Source organism: Pinus tabuliformis, chromosome 1_2, assembly GCF_031772625.1.
Source record: "Pinus tabuliformis cultivar Carrire ecotype Pingquan chromosome 1_2, CPIR1, whole genome shotgun sequence".
Lineage (NCBI taxonomy): Eukaryota > Viridiplantae > Streptophyta > Pinopsida > Pinales > Pinaceae > Pinus > Pinus tabuliformis.
Window position 1 is genome coordinate 544087081 of NC_142298.1, and position 21354 is coordinate 544108434.

Below are 21354 nucleotides of genomic sequence, written 5' to 3' on the forward strand. Positions count from 1 at the left end.
TTCCCCACTTACCCTGGTTATAGATGTAGTACCCACCATTCCCTTTCTTTGTTTAACACACAACAAATTTTTCCATTTCACAATTGTTTCGATCCAAGAGAAGGGTAATATGTAATTGTGAGTTAAAGATATTCAGAGTATTAGTTTTCATCTCTAGTGTTTCTTCACTTCCAATAGGCTTGTTCAGTACCTCGACAGATTCACTTCAGGAACAAAAGCATTGCTTCACTACCAATGAGCCTGTTTAGTACCCCGACGAAGTTACTTGCTCCATCTCTCGGTGCAAGAATCCTTTCTCTTCTGACCATTTATTTATTTTACTTATATAACTATACTTGGGAACTTATTATTTCAATGGAGAAGAAGAGGGATTCTGAATTATTGAGTAGAAGAGGTTGCTCCTTTAGATAAAGGTATATATACCTCTAATATATGTTTGCTCGCCATTGGTTTTTCCTTTTTCCCTCTCTACTTGATTGGATTAACATTAATAACACCAAGTAATTCAACAAAAAGTGAAGGAATAAGGATGCTAAATAGATGTGAGTGTCATGTTTATACTCAAATATTTCCTCTTGAATGTATCATATTATCTGTTTGGACATTACTTGACTTGAGGCATTTTCCCCAAACAAATAAGTGGAACTAACATATAGCGAAGTGTTGGGTTGTCAGAATCCCTTTTTATTTTGCCACATGGTCCTTTTGATCCATACACATATTCACACACACAGGTCTTATTATGTACACTAACCGAAAAAAAGGGGGAATGAAGCATGGCAAAAACACACAACAAAACAAGGAAGGAAAATTGTACAACAGGAACACAACCCAAGGCTACTACTGAAAATAGTGTTTGAGGTCTCGACCATTGACGGGAAGAGGTTCAATCCTCCCATCTAAATATTTTAACTTTTCATAATTGTGTCCAAGTTCTTCAATGATGGTATATGGTCCAATCCACAGAGGTTGAAGCTTGGTGTGCTTCCCTTTCTCTTCGTGGGCTTTGGCCCACTTCAGTACTAGGTCACCCACTCTGAAATTTGTATTCCCAACAGACTTCTTATCGAACCAACACTTGATTTGGTTTTGATGAATGGAAAAAAATCTTTCTCTTTGATCCTTTCTTCACCGAGCTTAATAAGAGTGTTTATCCAACTTTGAACAAGAATACAAGGTTTGCCCCAGGATTCTTGCGAAAGCTACAAGGTGAGAAGGTAAATGTTCGTCGAAAGGATAATCTCTTTTCCATACACAAGGAAGTATGGAGATGTTTTCCGAGAGGGCTTAGCAGTGAAACGGTCAACCCATAATGCATTTACTAAAGCATTGTGTCATTTATTCTATTAAGAGAAAATGATTTTCTTTATAATGCATACAAGGTTCTTGTTCATAGACTCGACTAAACCGTTTCCCTATAGGTAATATTTAGATGCACATTTCAAAAAAATACCATATTATAATGCAAACTCATAAAGATTTAACAAATAAAAATAAGTTTCATTATAAAAGACAAGCGATGTAGGAATATCAAACTTGGTTACGATATTTTGCTTGAGAAATTGGATGACTTCCTAATCATTGACTGGCCTCAATGGCACTACTTCAGTCCACCGAGTGAAATAATCAGTTGTAGTTAGAATGTATTGATGTTTCTTTGATGAATGAGGAAATATTTCACCTATAACATTTAGTCCCCATTGTTGGAATGGTTCTTCAACTTATGGGTAGCAATGGGGCAACTGACTTTTGATCATGAGCAACACACCTTTGACATGTAGGGAAATTTTTGGCATAGGCATGGGCATCATTGAATAATGTGTGCTGATAATAACCAACCCTCATAACCTTATGAGTTTTGGTATTTCCCGCAAAGTGTCCACCCATTGGTCCATCATGCATATATTTTATCATTCTTTATGGATCTTGTGTCTCTAAGCATTTAAGTAGGACACCATTATGGTGCTTTCTAAACCACACCATGTACTAGTTGACAAGATAAATATTTAAGACATATTTCCCTCTTTTGTTTGTTTGATAAATGTGAAGGCAATGTTCCATTCTCTAAGTATTTCCATATATCCGAATAACAAGATGTGGTTGCACTAGTGGAAGGAACTCGCTGAAAATTATACATTTCTATTTCCTATTCCCATCTTGAAGTATCTTTTTCTAGTGAATCCATTGCTTTAGTTTCTAGTCGACAAAGACCATAGTCTTTAACAATATGAACTCAGTTGAAGTCAAGGTCTTACTCTCATAAGCATGTCATCTAGTTCGCTCTCCTTTCACCCAGCTCTTGTTGTACAAACAATGTTCTAATTGCTCGATGAGGCACATATATGATCGTATGAGCTTTCAGGAGATAAGGGCTAACATGTTTAACCACTTTTTAGACCACACACACTTTCTTATCAATAGTGGGATAATTGAGTTCATATCCCTGTAAACCATCATTCATGAAAGATATAGGTTGTTCATTCCCTTGATAGTGTTTATTTGTTAATATGGTCACAATAGATGAATTAGAAGAAAAAGTGTACAACAGGAAATATTTGCTAAAATCTGGACTATATAAGGTTGGAGCATCAACAATGACTTGCTTAATTAAGGAAAAAACATCTTTCTCCCTTTTATCGCATTTATAAGTAGCATCCTTCTTTATCATCTCTTCTAATGGTTCAACAATATGAGCATAGTCGGAGATGAACTTATGTAGGAAATTGATATTTCCCAAGAAAGATTGCATTTCTTTCTTGTTTACAGGAAAAGGGATTTGAGAAATAGCTTTAACTCTTTCTGGGTAAACTTTTATTCCACTCTTAGAAATTATGTGTCCTAAGAGAGTACCTTCGGCCACACAAAAGATGTTCTTTTTCATATTCAATGAAATCCCATGCTCACGACATTACTCAAAAATCTGCTTAAGATGGTGAATATGATTTGATCTCTTCTTTGAAAATACAGATACATCATCCAAGAAGATGACTACACTTTTTCCAATCAATCCACAAAATATGACGTCCATGGACCTTTGAAAAGTAGCACCAACGTTGATAAGTCCAAAAGGCATGTGCTTAAATGAAAAAATTCCCCACTTTGTCCTAAACATGGTCTTCAAACAATCTAGTTATGCTACTAGCACCTGATTATATCCAAAAAAACCATCTAGTAGTGAGAACATTTATGACCCATATATTGTCTAGAGTATCTGCTCCATTGATGGCATAGGGTAATTTTCTTTATCTAAAGCCCGATTGGGGTTGTGAAAGTCAACACATAGGCATATCTCGCTGTACTTCTTCCTAACTAGAACCAAGTCGGAAACCCATGTAGAATGTTGAACTTTAAAAAAGATTTGAGCATCCAACAATTTTATAATTCCTTTTGACTTAGGGTTTGAAGTGTCGGATGAACTTTCCTTAGTTTATGTTGGAATGGATTTCCCCTCCCTAGATAGGAATAACCTGTTGAATGTTGTGTATCATAAGTCTTCAAATCATTGTATGTCCATGCAAATATATCTTAATATTGTTTGAAGAGATGAATAAAATCATGTCATTCTTAAGGAGAACAACATGTACCAATATTGACATACTTCAGATCTTGTTTTGTTCCCAAATTGACTTTTCCATGTAATAACATTGAGATCTGAGTCTTTGCGTTCAATAGTCTTCTGAATCCATTTTGTAGGTCATAAAGTTTTTTCAAGAGATACCACGCCCTTGGGAATAGTGTTCCGCTTTGATGCTTGAACAACATCCTTCAAATCCTTATCGTACTCATCTTATTCAATAGTCGCATCTTTAAACACATCTGCATTGGCCATGAAGTGCAGTATCTTCTGGTCATCATTAAATACACAAAAATTAGTTACGTTGTCAGGCACAAATGGCTTATAAATAATTTCAATAGAAAAACCATCTTTCAATGGTGACATTCAAGCAACTGTGTTAGCTAATATATCTGCAACAACATTACGTATCATAGGAACATAAATAATAAGAAATACTTTGAAAAATGAAACAAGTCTCCATATCTCTTGTTGGTATTTTTTCAAAGTAGGTGAAACATATTGAATGGTATTTCGTACCTGATGGGTAAATATCTCTGAATCACCAATTACCTTAAGTACCTCTACCTTGAGCTTTATGGCTTTCTTTAATCCCAAAACAAGTGCTTCATATTCAACAATGTTATTTGTGCACTCAAACTCCAAGCGACATGAAAAAATGTACCTTTTATTCTCAGAATCGATAATAATACTACCAACTCTAAAACCATCAAAGTATAAGGTCCACATATCAATAGTTGTTGGGATTATGCCTACTCTAGCATTATGTACATCTATATTACAAAGTTCATTTGCACCAGTTGGACTACAAGGAAGGGGTTCCAACTATGTATCTAATGGTACAAGTTATGGTAGTGTTGGATAACACCCATGGTCAAATTCCAAGAAATAATTTCCGAAAATGATATTTGCAAATCCAACTAGCTCATTATGTCCCTCAAGTGGTTCACAGTATATTTCATATAAGGCTCACATTCTACTCGAATATAATTTTTTCTGCCCTTATAATGAAAATATAAATGTGTCTAGGGTATTGAGAAATATCCTTGTAGCTTGCTGGACCAATCTTACATAGAAGAAAGCCATAGGCTTCCAAAATGTCCACAATTATAATTTTAATGCACTGGTGAACTCTACGGTCTAATGAAAAATGAATAATAAAATTATGGAGTTCACCAATTTCTTGGACCAATGATTTGTCCAGCTGTATGATTTGTGCATTGATCTTTTCCCATTTAGCATTAATTTTCTTAGAAACAGATAAAGACATTACATTTGTAGATGCACCAAAATCAACAAGACAATTATATACATCACAATTAAAAATTCCAAACGTTAAAAGGAATGGGAGGCTAAGAGTGTTAGAATTTAAATTAACAATATTGACAACAGATTCTAGAATTTCATGAGACTTACTAGACAATAATTGAGAAGAAGAACCTTCACTACACATCAGGGTTTATGATGAGAGTGTCGGGATGATCAGTTCACACTCTCTTGTGATCTTCACGAGCTCAAAGATTGAAATGTTGGCACAATCTCTTTTCATATCATCAACAATATTATAATCAATACTTTCAATCTTCATAGGTTGTGCTAAAGTATTTGGTGGTGTAGCCTTTTTAGAAGCTTCAAGAGTGATGGACTTATTCTTATGGTTGGTGGAAGTGTTCTTAGAAGGGGGAGTGTGATATCCCCAGTAAATGTAAATATTTAATTTACTGCAGATTAAACAAACTGAATACTATTATGAGCTATATAATTATTTATTTGGGTTAAGTTATGCGGAAAATGGAATGTCATAATAATGACAGTTATATACATTTTTCACATGTCAGGTAGTTAGGTTGGTAGTTACCTATCCCTAACCAATTCCTTGGAGATTTATTCTCAAGGAAAGATCAAGAGGGTATGTGTATTTGAGATCAAGAGAGAGGATGAGGATTGAAAATGAGAATACCGCATTGAGATGTCAGGCAGTTTTCTGGAGCTAAGTCTGGTTAGGACCAGATAGCTGTAATAAGAAAAATTGTTAGTCTTAAGAAGAAATTTCTGCATGTGAGAAGCAACTCAGGGGAGACAAGTTGGTTTATCCGGTCTCATGGTTGGGAGGAAAAGAAACAATTAAGCTAAGGTCTAAGAACAGATTATCGTCAGGGAATTGGAAAATATTCAAAGAAGTAAAATCTTGTGCTATATAGATACATGGTTACTATATGGTTGAAGGATTTAATGTTCCCAATTAGACAAATAGCTTACTCTAGTTAATAATGAGATAATTCTTACTATTATGTTTAAGAAAAGAAAGTACAAATTGTTATATCCAAATTACAGAATAGCTATATAATTTTCTAAGTAGGAAATTGACAAAGATGACAACTTTCATTCTGGAAAGAAACTATTATCTCTCTAGTTTTCCTCATAGAAGAAAAATAATAGAATTTTCCTTGAATAAATACTGCTGCAACATAATAATAAATTATAGAACAGAACTCCCATATGAATGAGTAATGTCACAAACAAATTATTAAAATTACAGAGAATCAAACAACTCATTGAAAATTAAGTATTATGTACAAATTTAGAAACTAATAAATAAGCACAACATGTTGGAATAAGAATGTAGTTCCAATCTAAAAGGGGTCAAGAACCATTCAAACATCCTAATTGTAAATATACAATCACTCAAATATTTATATACAATTGCAAGATCCAAGTACAACTGACTATTAAACAACTGCAAGAGATATTAACCATGAAAAAATCTTGTCCATAACATTACTCAGAGTAAGGTAAATCTGGAAAAGATGTTGATAATAAGTAAAGTACGAAACAATACACCATCCAGTTCCGAGAGGGCTTGCCTCATATGGATAGAAGCCTGCCCTCTCCTCAAAATAACGGTCCAACATAGGGACAAAAACCAAGTATAGACCCGGGTTCAAACAACCAACCCAAGGGCCTTCCTTCCAAATTTGAAGTAGCTAAACAAGATTAGGCCAAGCCCAAGCTGACAAATTGTTCAAGTACAAACTAAGTTCATGTAAAACCCAGAACAAGCACAATACCCAACGATTAGGCATGACAGTTTCCCTCGAGGATCCGCTAACCGAACCTGAGACTCAAACTCTAGCATCTGTTCCCAAATCGCGGAAGGCGATGAAAACCCTCCAAGCCTCACCTGGGCAGGAAATACACAGAGTTATAAAAACTAACAACCATTTAAAAGAAATAGAAAACAAAGCCATAAACTCAAAAATTATGGTAAAGCCCTTTACGTGGAATTAATGGTTTATGGATGCCCTCCTCGTAGCAGAGCACCAAACAGAGAAGCTGGAAGCCTGCAATGGTGCCAACCCAACTGGAATTAGAGAAATAACCTAAAAAGAAGACCAACAAAAGAATCTTATAACAACCAGACTATGCCAAAGAAAGATTGACGGGGCAAAACACTGCTATTCTCACATGTGCAAGAGAGGCAAAACCTCACCAGAAGCATAACGACTAAACTGGGAACAATGAAATGCTAAGGAAATGAGGTAGCGGTGAACGCATAGGTTAATGAGGTCACTCTCCACCATCCGATGCGATACAACACAAGGCAGTTGTTGATGGGGAGTATCTTTTGAGGCCAGGAAGGCCAGCTGGGTTGCAACAGAAGACTCCAGATTCATAGTACCGCCAGGCCTATGAGTCATTTCGCTCGGTAAGAATTTAATGTAGCATTAAAACAAATTTTTGTGAAACTTAAACACTAGGTGAATAGTAAGTAAGGGTGGTAAATTTCCCTAGGCTATAGCTTAAAGTGTAAGTATGACTTGTTTATAGTTGGGGTAAATTCGTAAATAATCTAACCTTTTAATTTATGATTGGGTTATAATGTAAATGAAATAGGAAAGACTTTACTGTTTAATAATTTTTGCTATTTGGATTGACAAGTTTGTATATTTTTACACTTACCAAGAGTAACATTTGATTTTATATGAATTTACAATATCACTTTTAAGGCTTATGTTACATGGGCATGTGACATGTGGTATTAGAGCACTAAGATTACAAAGTCGAGACCTCTGGAAAATAAATGAATAACAACATTTGTGATGTGCACAAAGAAGAAATAAAAGAATCCAGCATGAGGAGGACTAGAATTACACCACACAGACTCATGACAGGGACAGGACCAACATCTTTTCAAGAAGCCAAACTCAAGGCATGGGTATATTTGGGGGAAGAGTCGCGGAATACTAACACTGCAATCTTGGAAACTGTGCAAGAATTGAATGATGAGATGGCCTGATTATGGGCAGATAATGAAAGGCTTATGCAACAGTAGGAAAAGATCATGAAGAGTCTGTCTGATAGACAAAATCAATGACAACCAATTCCTAGTCCTGAGCACGGGAACATGACTGGCGAACAAGAATTCTAAACTGAGAATTTGAAAACAGAAGGTAGCGAAGAAAATAAAGAGGAATACTCTGATAATGTATCAGGACACAAAACACAGAAAAAGCAGAAGATAGAGTTACAAGGAGAATTTTGGAAAATAAAACCTCCCCTCTTTGATGGTGAACATGAAGAGGCAGTTGAAGCCTGACTTATCAATATGAATAATTATTTCCAACTATATGAATATGATCATAATTTAAAAGTTCTCTTAGCCATATTTCCGTTGCAAGGAAAAGCCACCCTATGGTGGGAGGAAGTAAAAACGGTATGTGGAGTAAATGAGCAAAGCATAACTTGGGAAAAATTTCAAAAGTATTTTAAGGAGAAATATTTAACTAAAATATTTTATGATGAGAAGGCAAAAGAGTCACATAAATGAGCAGAGCATAACTTGGGAAAAATTTCAAAAGTATTTTAAGGAGAAATATTTAACTAAAAGATTTTATGATGAGAAGGCAAAAGAGTTTCACAATCTTTGATTGGGACAGTTGTCTATGATGAGTTCATACAAAAATTTATGTCCTTGCTTCAGTATGTTCCTTACATACGGGAAGAAAAAGTGAAAGTGCAACGATTTATCAGGAATCTACCGTTGTTCATGAAAGAGCGTCTCGAGTTTGATAACCCAAAGAACATGGACGAAGTTATACGAAAGGCTCAATTATGCTATCAACAAAACTAGAAAAAGGGAGACGGGGGAAAGAGATGGGCTGAAAAAAAGGGGATTAAGTTTACCTCTAACAATAAGGGAAATAAATCCATAGTCAACAAGGGACCCCATAAAGGGCAAGAAAATAGAAATATGAACAGAAATCAGCCTAGATTCAAACTTCCAAGTGAGTCTAAGACAAATGAGAAGTCGGGTAGAACTGAAGTGGAAGTAGCAGCTAGACCTCTAGTACAGTTCTAGGGATGTGGAAGACCACATTACATCAAAAACTATCCATATCATAAGGGAATTGATAAGGTTGCATGGATTCAAGAAGCATCAACTGTGGGAGAAGTGGTAGGAAGTATTCCTAAAATCAATGCTGCCCTTGAAGACCATCAAGTGGAATACCAACCAACCATGATAGAATTTGAAGGTAAAATATTCGACCGAACTATATCTATTTTAATTGATCCAGGAGCTACTTTGAGTTATATTAGTTCCAAAGTAGTAGAACAATGTTGTTTGCAAGTTGTTAAGTTTAAGAATCCTTGGTTAGTACAACTAGCCATGGGAGCAAAGAGAAGGGTGTTGGCCAAGGTCAGCAACTGCCCCCTAAAGTTAGTAGGTCAGTCTATTATGGCAGACTTGAATGTGTTGCCCCTAGGATCATATGATATCCTAATAGGTATGGACTGGTTGGAAAAACATTGGTCCCTCATTAACTGTAAAACCAAAACTATTAACTATATGGATGAAGAAGGAAAGAGGTAGGAAATTCAGGGCATACTAAGACCACTGAAATTAAGACCAGTAACAACCTCTCAATTAGAAAAATGTATCAAAAAAGGATGTCAAATTTATGCAATACAGGTAGGATATACTAATTCAAAGGAAAAATTTGTTTCTTTAGAAAATATACCTGTGGTGCAGAATTTTCCAGACATGTTTCTTGAAGAAATTCTGGGATTTCCTCCAAAGAGGGATATAGATTTCACCATTGAGTTGATCCCGGGAGCTACCCTGGTATCCGAGCCCCTTATCGCATGAGCATACCAGAGTTAACAGAATTAAAAATGCAGTTACAAGAACTGCTTGATAAAAAATATATCTGCCCAAGTGTATCACCTTGGGGAGCTCCGGTGCTTTTCATTAAGAAGAAGGATGGAACCTTGCGAATGTGCATGGATTACCGCTAGTTAAATAAACTGACCATCAAGAATAAATACCCTTTACCTCGTATAGATGAGTTGTTTGATCAGGTGAAGGGTGCGACTGTGTTTTCAAAGATCGACCTTCATTCAGGTTACCATCATATTAGAATAAAGGAAGAAGATATAGCAAAAACAACCTTTAGAACTCGTTATGGGCATTATGAGTTTGTTGTGTTGCCCTTCGGACTAACTAATTCTCTCGCGACCTTCATGTGCCTCATGAACAATGTATTTCATCAGTATTTGTGTTGATTTTTATCGATGACTTATTAATTTACTCTCAGAATATAGAAGAACATAAAGAACATCTTCATATTGTTCTTCAAGTTTTAAGACAACATCAATTGTACGCCAAGTACAACAAATGTGATTTCTTTAAAGAGCAAATCCAGTATCTAGGACATGTCATTACCAGGGATGGAATTTATGTGGATCTAGAGAAAATAAAAACTATAATGGAGTGTCCAGTACCAAAAGACGTGGCTGATATAAGCTCATTTATGGGTCTAGCGGAATGCTATAGGTGATTTGTTGAAGGATTTTCCCAGGTGGCATATCTTATTACCTCTTTGCAAAAGAAAGGAAAAAATTTTAAGTGGGCCATGGATTGTCAAAGGAGTTTTGATCAACTTAAATATTTACTCACCACCGCGCCCATTTTGAGCATTGTAGATCCGAATAAAGATTATGTGGTTTGTACAGATGCCAGCAAGGAAGGTGTAGGTAGTGTACTAATGCAAGAGGGAAGAGTTATTGCATATGAGTCTAGGAAGCTTAAGGAGCATGAACAAAAATATTCAGCCTATGAATTAGACCTAACAACAGTCGTTCATGCATTAAAGATGTGGCGACATTACTTGATGGGTAAGAAATTTTTATTAATGACTGATCATCATAGTTTAACTAACTATTTTAAGCAGCCCACTCTGAATGTTAGGCAATCTCATTGGGTCGACTTCCTAAGTGAATTTGATTTTGAAATCAAGCACTTGAAAGGAAAGGAGAACCAAGTCGTGGATGCCTTAAGTCGGAAGGTAAACTGTATATATGAGGTCTCTTTCAGTGAAGTGCGAACTACATTTAATGAGTAGATTAAAGAGGCAGCAATGCAGGATCCAGAGTATAAATTCTTATGGCAGCAAGCTAAAATTTTAAACAACAATGAACAACAGTTGGGATATGAGGTAAATCAAGAAGGTATACTGACTTATAGGGGGAGAATGTATGTACCTAACCAAAAAAGTATTAAAAATTTAATTTTAGATGAATATCATAAAATTCTGTATGCAGGGCACCTCGGATACCAGAAGTTAATTACTGCACTCAGAAAGGAATATTTCTGGCCCGGTATGAAGAAAGAAGTAGCTAAGTATTGTAGGAATTTACAGGGTAAGTTCCTCAGACAGAACACCAAAGGACACCGCTCACAAATAGTTCACAGATCAATACACCAGTATTTTGATGTGGTTAAAACCCTCAAAGAGGGAAACAGTCCACGGCCTGAGCCAACGTGGCCACTTCAGGCAATTTATTAATAAAAGAATGAAAATTTACATATGCTTCTCTCATAGACGGATTACCCTACAAATGACCCTCCATGCTCTTTAAATAGAGATCATGGACCAATCGGGTGTTAAGCCACGGATCAAGTGTTGGTAATACCGAGGAGAGAATGAACCGTCAGATCACTACATATCGTGACCGTCAGAATGTAAGTTACAAAATGTACATAGTAAAGAAACACACTTTACCTAACTCTATACTAGACCAAGTTGTACTTAACTATTTCCTATGCGTCGGAATATCCTAACATCCCCCCTTAAGAACAACTTGGGATAGGATTGAAGGATTTACAAATATGACACAATAGGAGAAGGAAGGAGGCACTGGAACCTATCCCCCCTAAGTGACAACTTCCTGAACTCCAACCATAAATCGAAGTTTAGTGAACTTTGCCTCTGTGAGAGCCTTTGTAAAGATGTCTGCAACTTGATCATCTGTTGAACAATATTGCACTTCAAGAACATGGTCGTGAATGAGCTTTCTGATGAAGTGCATGTGCAGTTCAATGTGTTTGTTGCACTGATGTTGGACTGGATCTTTGCATAGCTGAATGGCACTTTGATTATCACACCAAAGTGTAGTCGGATGCTGCTGCTGAAAGCCAAACTCTGACAGGATCTGACGAAGCCACAAGGCTTCCTTACTAGCTTCTACGACACCACGGTACTCAGCTTCTGCTGAAGAAAGAGAAATGGCACCTTGTTTCTTGCAAGCCCATGTAATAGGTCCTAAACCAAGAGTGAACACATAACCTGCAGTAGACTTCCGATCATCAGGGTCACCAGCCCAATCGGAATCAGTGAAACCAACCAATAGAGGAGCTGCTTCAGCACTGTAATGAATCCCAAACTGAACTGTACCTCGAACATAACGAAGTATTCTTTTAGCTGCTTTCCAATGAATTTCATGTGGGTTTTGCATAAACTGAGCAACAAGGCCAACGACAAAGGAAAGGTCAGGACGAGTATGGGTTAGATACAAAAGTTTTCCTACAAGTTGATGGTATAAGGTAGCATCAACTTCAGGAGAAGTACAAGTGACTGAAAGTTTGACTCCAGACTGAAAGGGAGAAGGGGCTGGCTTACAATCTTCCATGTGAAAATGGCGTAGAATATCACAGGCATACTTGGATTGGGAAAGGGAAATGCCTTCCTTGGATTGCAAGACTTGAAGACCAAGAAAATAATGTAAGTGTCCTAAGTCTGTCATTTCAAACTTCCTTTTAAGGCTAGACTTCACATGGTTTATAAGGTTGGGATCACTACCAGTCAGGATAAGATCATCAACATAAAGAACAAGAATGATAAGAGACTTGCCCACTTTCTTGGTGTAGACAGTATTGTCAGAATGACACCTAGAAAAGCCATTTTCTAAAAGAGAGTTATCCATTTTGGCATACCAAGCTCGAGGAGCTTGCTTGAGACCATAAAGGGATTTCTTAAGCCGACATACAAGGCTGGAGTCTATTTGTATAAATCCAATAGGTTGTTCCATATAGATTTCTTCATGCAAGTCCCCATGCAAGAAGGCGAATTTAACATCCATCTGATGGACTTCCCATTTGAAAGAAGCAGCAAGGGAAAGAACAAGGCGGATAGAGTTCATTTTGGCAACAGGGGAGAAGGTTTCAGTGTAGTTAATGCCTTCAACTTGTGACAAACCCTTAGCAACAAGACGAGCTTTATGTTTATCAACTTTCCCATCTGGTCCATACTTGGTTCTGTAAACCCATTTGCATCTAACAAGTTTTCGTCCCTTTGGTAGAGGAACAAGATCCCATGTATCATTTGTCAATAATGAGTGATATTCTTCATTCATAGCTGCTTCCCAATCTGGATGGCCTGAAGCTTCCGCAAAGGTGTCAGGATCATAATTCACTGAAGCTTGAGCCAGTAAATAAGAGGCTCTCTCGAACTGAGAACGTGTATGTCGCTGATCTGTAGGATCACTGGCAAGATCACCTACTGCATCCCGAGTAGCACGAACCCATTTTGGAAGCTGAGGAGCTGAAGAAGGATCCTGAGAAGGTGGGGGAGGATTTTCATCCTCGCTTTCATCATCTGAAGAAGAAATATTTTCAAAAGTAGAAGAGATAGGGAGAGGTGGCACATCCACCGAACTAGGCTCGTAGGCCGATATATTTTCAGCAAACTTTACATCTCTTCTAATGATAACATTTTTGGACTTAAGTGGAATAAGTCTATATCATTTGACATCTTCAGAATATCCAACAAAAATACATTTTTCACTCTTAGGTTCTAAAGCTTTATGTTTCTCATCTGGAATATGGGCCCATGCTTCACTTCCAAAAACATGAAAGTGACTTACATCTGGTTTGATTGAGCTCCATGCTTCTTCTGGAGTGATATTCTTTAAAACCTTAGTAGGAGTGCGATTTATTATCTAATTTGCACAATTAATTGCTTCTACCCAATAATTAAGACTAAGTCCTTTAGATTGAAGCATACAATTAGCCATTTCCTTTAAGGTGCGATTCTTCCTTTCAGCTACACCATTCTGTTGTGGAGTATATGGAACAATATGTTGCATTTGAATTCCATTCTCAGTGCAAAAGTTGATGAATGTGTTTTTAACATATTCTCCGCCATTATCAGATCTTAGCTTAAGAATTTGATGTCCAGATTGTTTTTCAACAAAGGCCTTAAAGGCCAAGAACATGTTAAATACTTCACTCTTGAGTTTTAAGAAGTATACCCAAGTGTGTCTAGAGAAATCATCAATGAAAGTTAAGAAATACTTGTAGCCAGAGAATGAAGCAACTGGAAGTGGACCACATAAATCACTATGCATGAGCTGTAAAGGGGCTGAGGCGTGCTAAGAGGCACGTTTTTCAAAATTGTCCCGATGATGTTTTTCGAGTACACATCCGGAACAAACACCATCTCTGCAAGATACCATTGGAAGACTTGTCACCATATTTTCTTTACATAGATTCTGAAGAGAGTGATAGTTTAAGTGACCAAATCGCTCATGCCAAAGTTTGCTCACTTCATCATTATGAGCAACAAATATTGAGGGAAGATTTGATGACCCAAAGTTGTGAAACTTATACAACATTGTAGAATCATCAGCAATGCCAGTAGCTAAAATCTGTCTAGGATCTCTTAGGTCCTTAATTACAACATTGTGAGGTGAAAATTCAACAATTTTACCTTCACCTGAATGGGTTATCTGATATACAGATAGAAGGTTGTAGGATAACGTTGGAACACAGAATACATCATTAAACTGACCATTGTCTAGATGAATAGTTCCAGTCCCTACAACAATAAGAGATCTATCATCACCAACATATATATTTTTGGTGCTACAATCATTTAAAGAAGAAAACATGGCTTTTTTTTTGGCCATGTGATAAGAAGCTCCAGAATCAATGAGCCACTCATGAGAATGAGAAGAAGAAGATACATTTAGTGCATAGCCAGACTGAGATGCTTGACAACCACATGCAGAAAGTGCCATTCCTGAAGATGAAGTTGAAGTTGAAGAGTGCTCCAAATGGATGTTATGCTTCTTGATTGCTGCTTCCAAGGCTTCCATCTTCTTAAAGCATTTGGATTCTAAGTGGCCATCTCGATTACAAAAGTTGCAATGCCTATCAGTCTTCTTCCCTTTGTTTTTATTTGTCTTATCATTTTGTTGAAATGATTTTTCATTTTGAGGCTGAAATTGCTTAGGACCCTTGTTTGGTTTAGGACCATTCTTTTTAGGATACAACTTCTTAGGATTCTTTGGATTTGGTTGCTGCTGGGCGGCTAACGCTTTCTTAGAAGAGTTTCCAAGATGAAGAAGACCAAGGTGTAAGAGTTTTTCTTGTTCTCTTATTAAAGAATCACAAAAGGAATCAAAGGAAGGTCACTTGTAGGTTTGTCCTTGAGAAATGAAGGCTTCTCTTGTAGAATGGAAGGTGGAAACAAACACAGAATAGGCTGGTCCCAACTTAGTAAGAATGGAGTAGATAAGGCTACTATCTTCTTTCTTAACCTTAACACCTTCCAAGAGAAGTCTAAGGGTCTTGAACTTGGACAAAAAATCTTCAATGCAAGAAAAATTATTGGGGTCCATTGTAAGCAATTCATTTTCAAGTTGATGGGCTTTAAGTTCATTTTTAATTCCAAAGACTTTAGTAATCTGTTTCATTGCTTCATCAGGAGTATCAAGTTCTACAATATGGAATCTAAGATCTGGAGAAATAGACATCCCTATCAACCCTCGTGCTTGGTCTTGTCTATTTTCCCATTTAGCTGCCTTGTCTTCATCTTTCGGTTTGGGGACTTTCCATTTAAAAAAAAACTGAAGCTATAGATGATGAAACTAAGTGTTTCAATGGAAAGATCTCGAAAAATTAGGCTGTTTAAAAAAAAAACAGTTCTGAAAACAGTTTCCGGATGAAGAAGTTATGGCTTTTGGAAGAAAATTTGATGAAGTTATGGTTCTTAAATTAGCTTTGCACCAAGTGAGCTATACAGAGAGAGAGAGAGGGGGTTGATGCTTTGGGTTGCGTGCTTACTTTGAGAAAGCTCTTTTTCCCTACAAAACAAAAAACACAAAACCCAACTTAGGGAAGGGGAGGCTATTGTTGACCTCAACTTCCATAGTGAATTTAATGGAAGTGGATAGACTATTTAGGTGTTGTTTGAAGGTTTTGTTGTCTTGTATCTTACTTGTTTTGATTAAGTTGCATACTTTTTTTGGAGATTGTGTTTAATGGGTTTTTATTGAGTTTTCTATAGCAACCACTATTGTTTAAATGATCTAGCATTTTTGATTTGTAGTCACTTTTATTCATGATGACAGTGGCTCCTACTATAAATAGGTTTCAAGACTGATTACCAAAGGAGAGAACTAATTAATTTTTTTTGTCTCTCTTTGTGTATAGGTCGAACTGGAAGGCAAGTTATTGGTCGAACCCCTAGATATACTTCATCAGAGAGAAGTAATGTTGCGGAAATGAGTTATAACCCAAGTTAAAGTGCAATGGTAGAACTTTGGGTTAGAGGAGGCCACATGGGAAGTAGAATAGGTTATGAGGAAGACTTTTCCAAATCTATTTCTAGAAGAGAAACATCGAGACAATGTTTAATCTTAGGGGGGGAGATGTGATATCCCTAGCAAATGTAAATATTTAAATTACTGCAGATTAAACAAACTAAATACTATTATTAGTTATATAATTATTTATTTGGGTTAAGTTATGTGGAAAATGGAATGTCATAATAATGACAGTTATATATATTTCTCACATGTCATGTAGTTAGGTTGGTAGTTACCTATCCCTAACCAATTCCTTGGAGATTTATTCTCAAGGAAAGATCAAGAGGGTATGTGTATCTGAGATCAAGAGAGAGGATGAGGATTGAAAATGAGAAAGATTGTTATTCTTAAGAAGAAATTTTTGCATGTGAGAAGCAGCTCGGGGGTAGAGAAGTTGGTTTAGCTGGTCTCATGGTTGGGAGGAAAATTAGTAAGTAAGCTAAGGTTTGATAACAGAATGTCATTAGAGAATTGGAAAATATTCAGATAAGTAAAACCTTGCACTGTATAGATACAAGGTTACTATATAGTTGAAGGATTTAATGCTCCCAATTAGACAAATAGCTTATTCTAGTTAATAAAGAGATAATTCTTACTATTTTGTTTAAGAAAAGAAAGTACAAATTGTTATATCCAAATTAAAGAATAGCTATAGAATTGTCTAAGTAGGAAATTGACAAAGATGACAACTTTCATTCTGGAAAGAAACTATTCTCTCTCTAGTTTTCCTCGTAGAAAAAAAAGAATAGAATTTCTCTTGAATAAATACTGCTACAACAAAATAATGAATTGCATAACATAAATCCCATATGAATGAGAAATGACACAAACAAATTATTAAAATTACATAGTATCAAACAACTCATCGAAAATTAAGTATTATGAACAAATTTAGCAACTAATAAACAAGAAAAATAGGTTGGAATAAGAATGTAGTTCCAATCTAAAAGGGGTAAAGAACCATTCAGACATCCTAATTGTAAATATATAGTCACTCAAAGATTTATATACAATTGCAAGATCCAAGTACAACTGACTATTAAACCACTGTAAGAGGGATTAACCATGAAAAGCTCTTGTCCATAACATTACTCAGAGTAAGGTAAATCTGGAAAAGATGTTGATAATAAATAAAGTACAAAACGATACACCATCCAGTTCCGAGAGGGCTCGTCTAGTATGGATAGAATCCTGCCCTCTCCTACCCTCTCCTAAAAATAACAGTCCAACAGAGGGAAAAAAGGAAAGTATAGACCCAGGTTCAAGCAATCAACTAGAGGGCCTTCCTTCCAAATTTAAAGTAGCTACACAAGCTTAGGTTGAGCCCAATCTGACAAATTGTTCAAGTGCAAACTAAGTTCATGTAAAACCCAGAACAAGCACAATACCTGACGATTAGGCATGACATTTTTCCCCCCAGGATCTTCCATCTGAACCTGGGACTCAAACTCTAGCATCTATTCCAAAATTGTGGAAGGCGATGAAAACCCTCCAAGCCTCACCTGGGCAAGAAACAAACAGAATTATAAAAACTGTCAACCATTTAAAGTAATAAAAAAATGAAGCTGTAAAATCAGAAATTATGGTAAATCCCTTTACCTGAAATTAATGGTTTATGGATGCCCTCCACATAACAGAGCACCAAACAGAGAAGCTAGAAGCCTACAATGGTGCCAACCCAACTGGAATTAGAGCAATAACCTAAAAATAAGACCAACAAAATAAGCTCAGAACAACCAGACTATGTCGAAGAAAGATTGACAGAGAAAAACATTGTTATTCTCACCTGTGCAAGAGAGTCAGAACCTCGCTAGAAGCAAAACGACTAAACCAGGAATAATGAAATGCCAAGGAAATGAGGTAGCGACGAAGGCATAGGTTAACAAGGTCACTCTCTACCATCCAATGCGATACAACACAAGGCAGTCGTTGATGGGGAGCATCTTTCAAGGCAAGGAACGCCAGTTGGGTTGCAACAGAAGACTCCAGATTCATAGCACCTCCAGTCCTGGGAGTCATGTCACCCAGTAAGAATTTAATGCAGCATTAAAACAAATTTCTGTGAAACTTAAATGTTGGTTGAATAGAAAGTAAGGGCGGTAAATTTCCCTAGGCTATAACTTAAAGCGTAAGTATGACTTTTTTATAGTTGGGCTAAATTCGTAAAGAATCTAACACTTTTAATTTACGATTGGGTTATAATGTAAATGAGATAGGAAAGACTATATTGTTTAATAATTTCCGCTATTTGGATTGACAATATTGTATATTTTTACACTTACCAAGAGTAACATTTGATTTTATATAAATTTACAATATCACTTTTAAGGCTTATGTTACATGGGTGCGTGACAGGGAGCACTTCCAAACTTATTCTGCAAATTCTGAGCAAGATTGTGGGGTGGTAAAATCCTTCTCAAAAATTTCTTTTTAAGCTCTTTCTTAGAAATAGGTCCTTTGTTTCTCAGATTATATTGATCTTTTGTCTGCTGAGGAGGATCTTCACTCACTAATGGTTCATAAACACTTTTCTTATCAATGTTATATATGACATTGGATGCATTAATTGAATTTCCAGCACCTGAAATTTCCTCAGCCATGAAAATTTCATTTGCTTCTTCACTTTGCTCAGATTTCTAATATGCTAATAAAGTATCTACAAAGCTAGACATCATAGAATTCATGTTATGGTTCCATTGGGAACATGTCTTCTTTGGATGCTTCTCCTGATGGAAAGTGAAATAGTTATCTATACCCCAACATTCAACATTCAATGTTGAACACCGAGTTAGAGCTCTTGTAACACCCTCCTCCCACATCTACCCAAGTAACCAGCCAACAGGTGTAAACATGTGACAAGAGGCTACTATGATTGGATTTAACCTCCTATGTGACTTTAATAAAATAGAATCGACAGAAACCCATCATACATACCTTCCACATTAGCTACAGGACCCACAAGAACCATCCCAACACTTCTCGTAGCCAGCCCCTAGGTCCCACTGAGGTTTTAGACCTCTTGATCTCTAGAAACTCCCATCCTATGGACCTGACAACATCCAAGAGGATCTGGAGGCTCTCATGATAAGGCATGCCAGTGTCCAGGGACTATTTTTCTCAATTTTGTGCCAACGTCCCCGAGATTTGAGCCACTTTTCTAAGCCCAGGTCACTACCCAGAATTGAATGACACCTTTAGAATAGAAAGATAACAATGAAACAATGATGCAAATGAAAATACTTGAACAAGCCCTTGACTGAACCCCTACTAGCTATGTCAGCCATTTCATCAAACATATCACAAATATGTAATCTACAGGTGTAAACAACAATTCTAAGCATAGGGGTCTCATACTCATTTGAGAATTTCTAAGTGACATTGATGCCTCAACACATTAGCTACATTTTCATGCATTAGGTCATAGATACATTTTTCATTCATTTATAGGTAAAAACATGATAAACCCATACATAGAAATCATCTTAAAACATATACATAACCAACATAATAGCAACAAAAATACCAAGGAAATCCCGACCATATGATCCACATGTAAACTAGTATAATACTCATAGAAATACAAGGAGAAATAACCTCATATTGATGATGCAAAATCCAAACTTAGGATGGGTCTACCACGTTCCACCCGACCGTAGAATGGCTGAGCCAAATCTCTCTTCAGCCATTCATCCTCGTGCCATATTCCAAGCATGAATGTGGGATATTATAAAACACATTAATCCAGAACCATATAGAGCTTCGAGAGGCCAACCACCTCAACCCATCAAACAGTGATTCCACCTCACGGTCGGACATCATAAAACCATCATTATATGGTCTCTATCCAAGCCTTCCTGGGCTCTAGAGAATTTGTTCCAACCAAGGCTCCAGGACTAGTAACTCAACCCACAACTTATACCGAGCTCTAGAGCGTTTTTCCAACCAAGGCACCAAGACTAGTAACTCAACCCACATCTTATACCGGTCTCCAAAGCATTTGTCTAAACAAGGCTCCAGGACTAGTAACTCAAACCACCTAGGGCTCAAGAGTGTTTGTCTAACCAAGGCTCTAGGACTAGTAAATAAACCCTAGTTGTTACAAGGATCTAGAGTATTTGTCCAACCAAGGCTCCAGGAACAAGTAATTTAATCCAAGCTAAGGAAACATGGGAACCAAGAAAAAAGGAAATAAACCCCCAATCACCATGGTTATCCAGGAAATGGCAAGGCTAGGAAAATCCACTATCAATCCAGGCAATCCTCCATGCCAATGATAGCTCATGGAAAATAAACTACATGCATATTCCATGCATGCCAAAACAAGTGAGGAAAACATACATGCAACTCAATACCTACAAGAAAAACCCGTTGTAGCTACTGATCTTGATGTCTTCTTGCACCTTCCTTCTCTTCCTTTGCCTTCATTATCCAAAACTCCAAGTATGCCACACCCTCCAAGAGTGCTCCAAGAAACTCTAAGTGTCCAAGAGTGAGAGAGGGAGAGAATAATGAGAGAGATCCAAAACTGAACTAAAAAAAGGTTACCCACTAATTCTCAAAATCCTTTTTATTAATGAGGCCTCTATTTTCTTCATTTTCCATTATTTTCCTTCATTTTTCTCCTCACATGCAACTTGTGACCTTTCACCTCCCTTTTCTCCTAATTTCCATTATTGTCGTAAATAAATGTGCCAAAAATTCCATTTTTCCTTTATCGCTGCCTTTGCCAATTTCCTTAGCCATTAATAACTAATGAACACCCACACTAGGATGTATTGCCCAACATTTAGCTTGGAATAAGTTTTCCATCAACCGTGGTTATTATTTTTCCTTTATTAACTTTTATTACA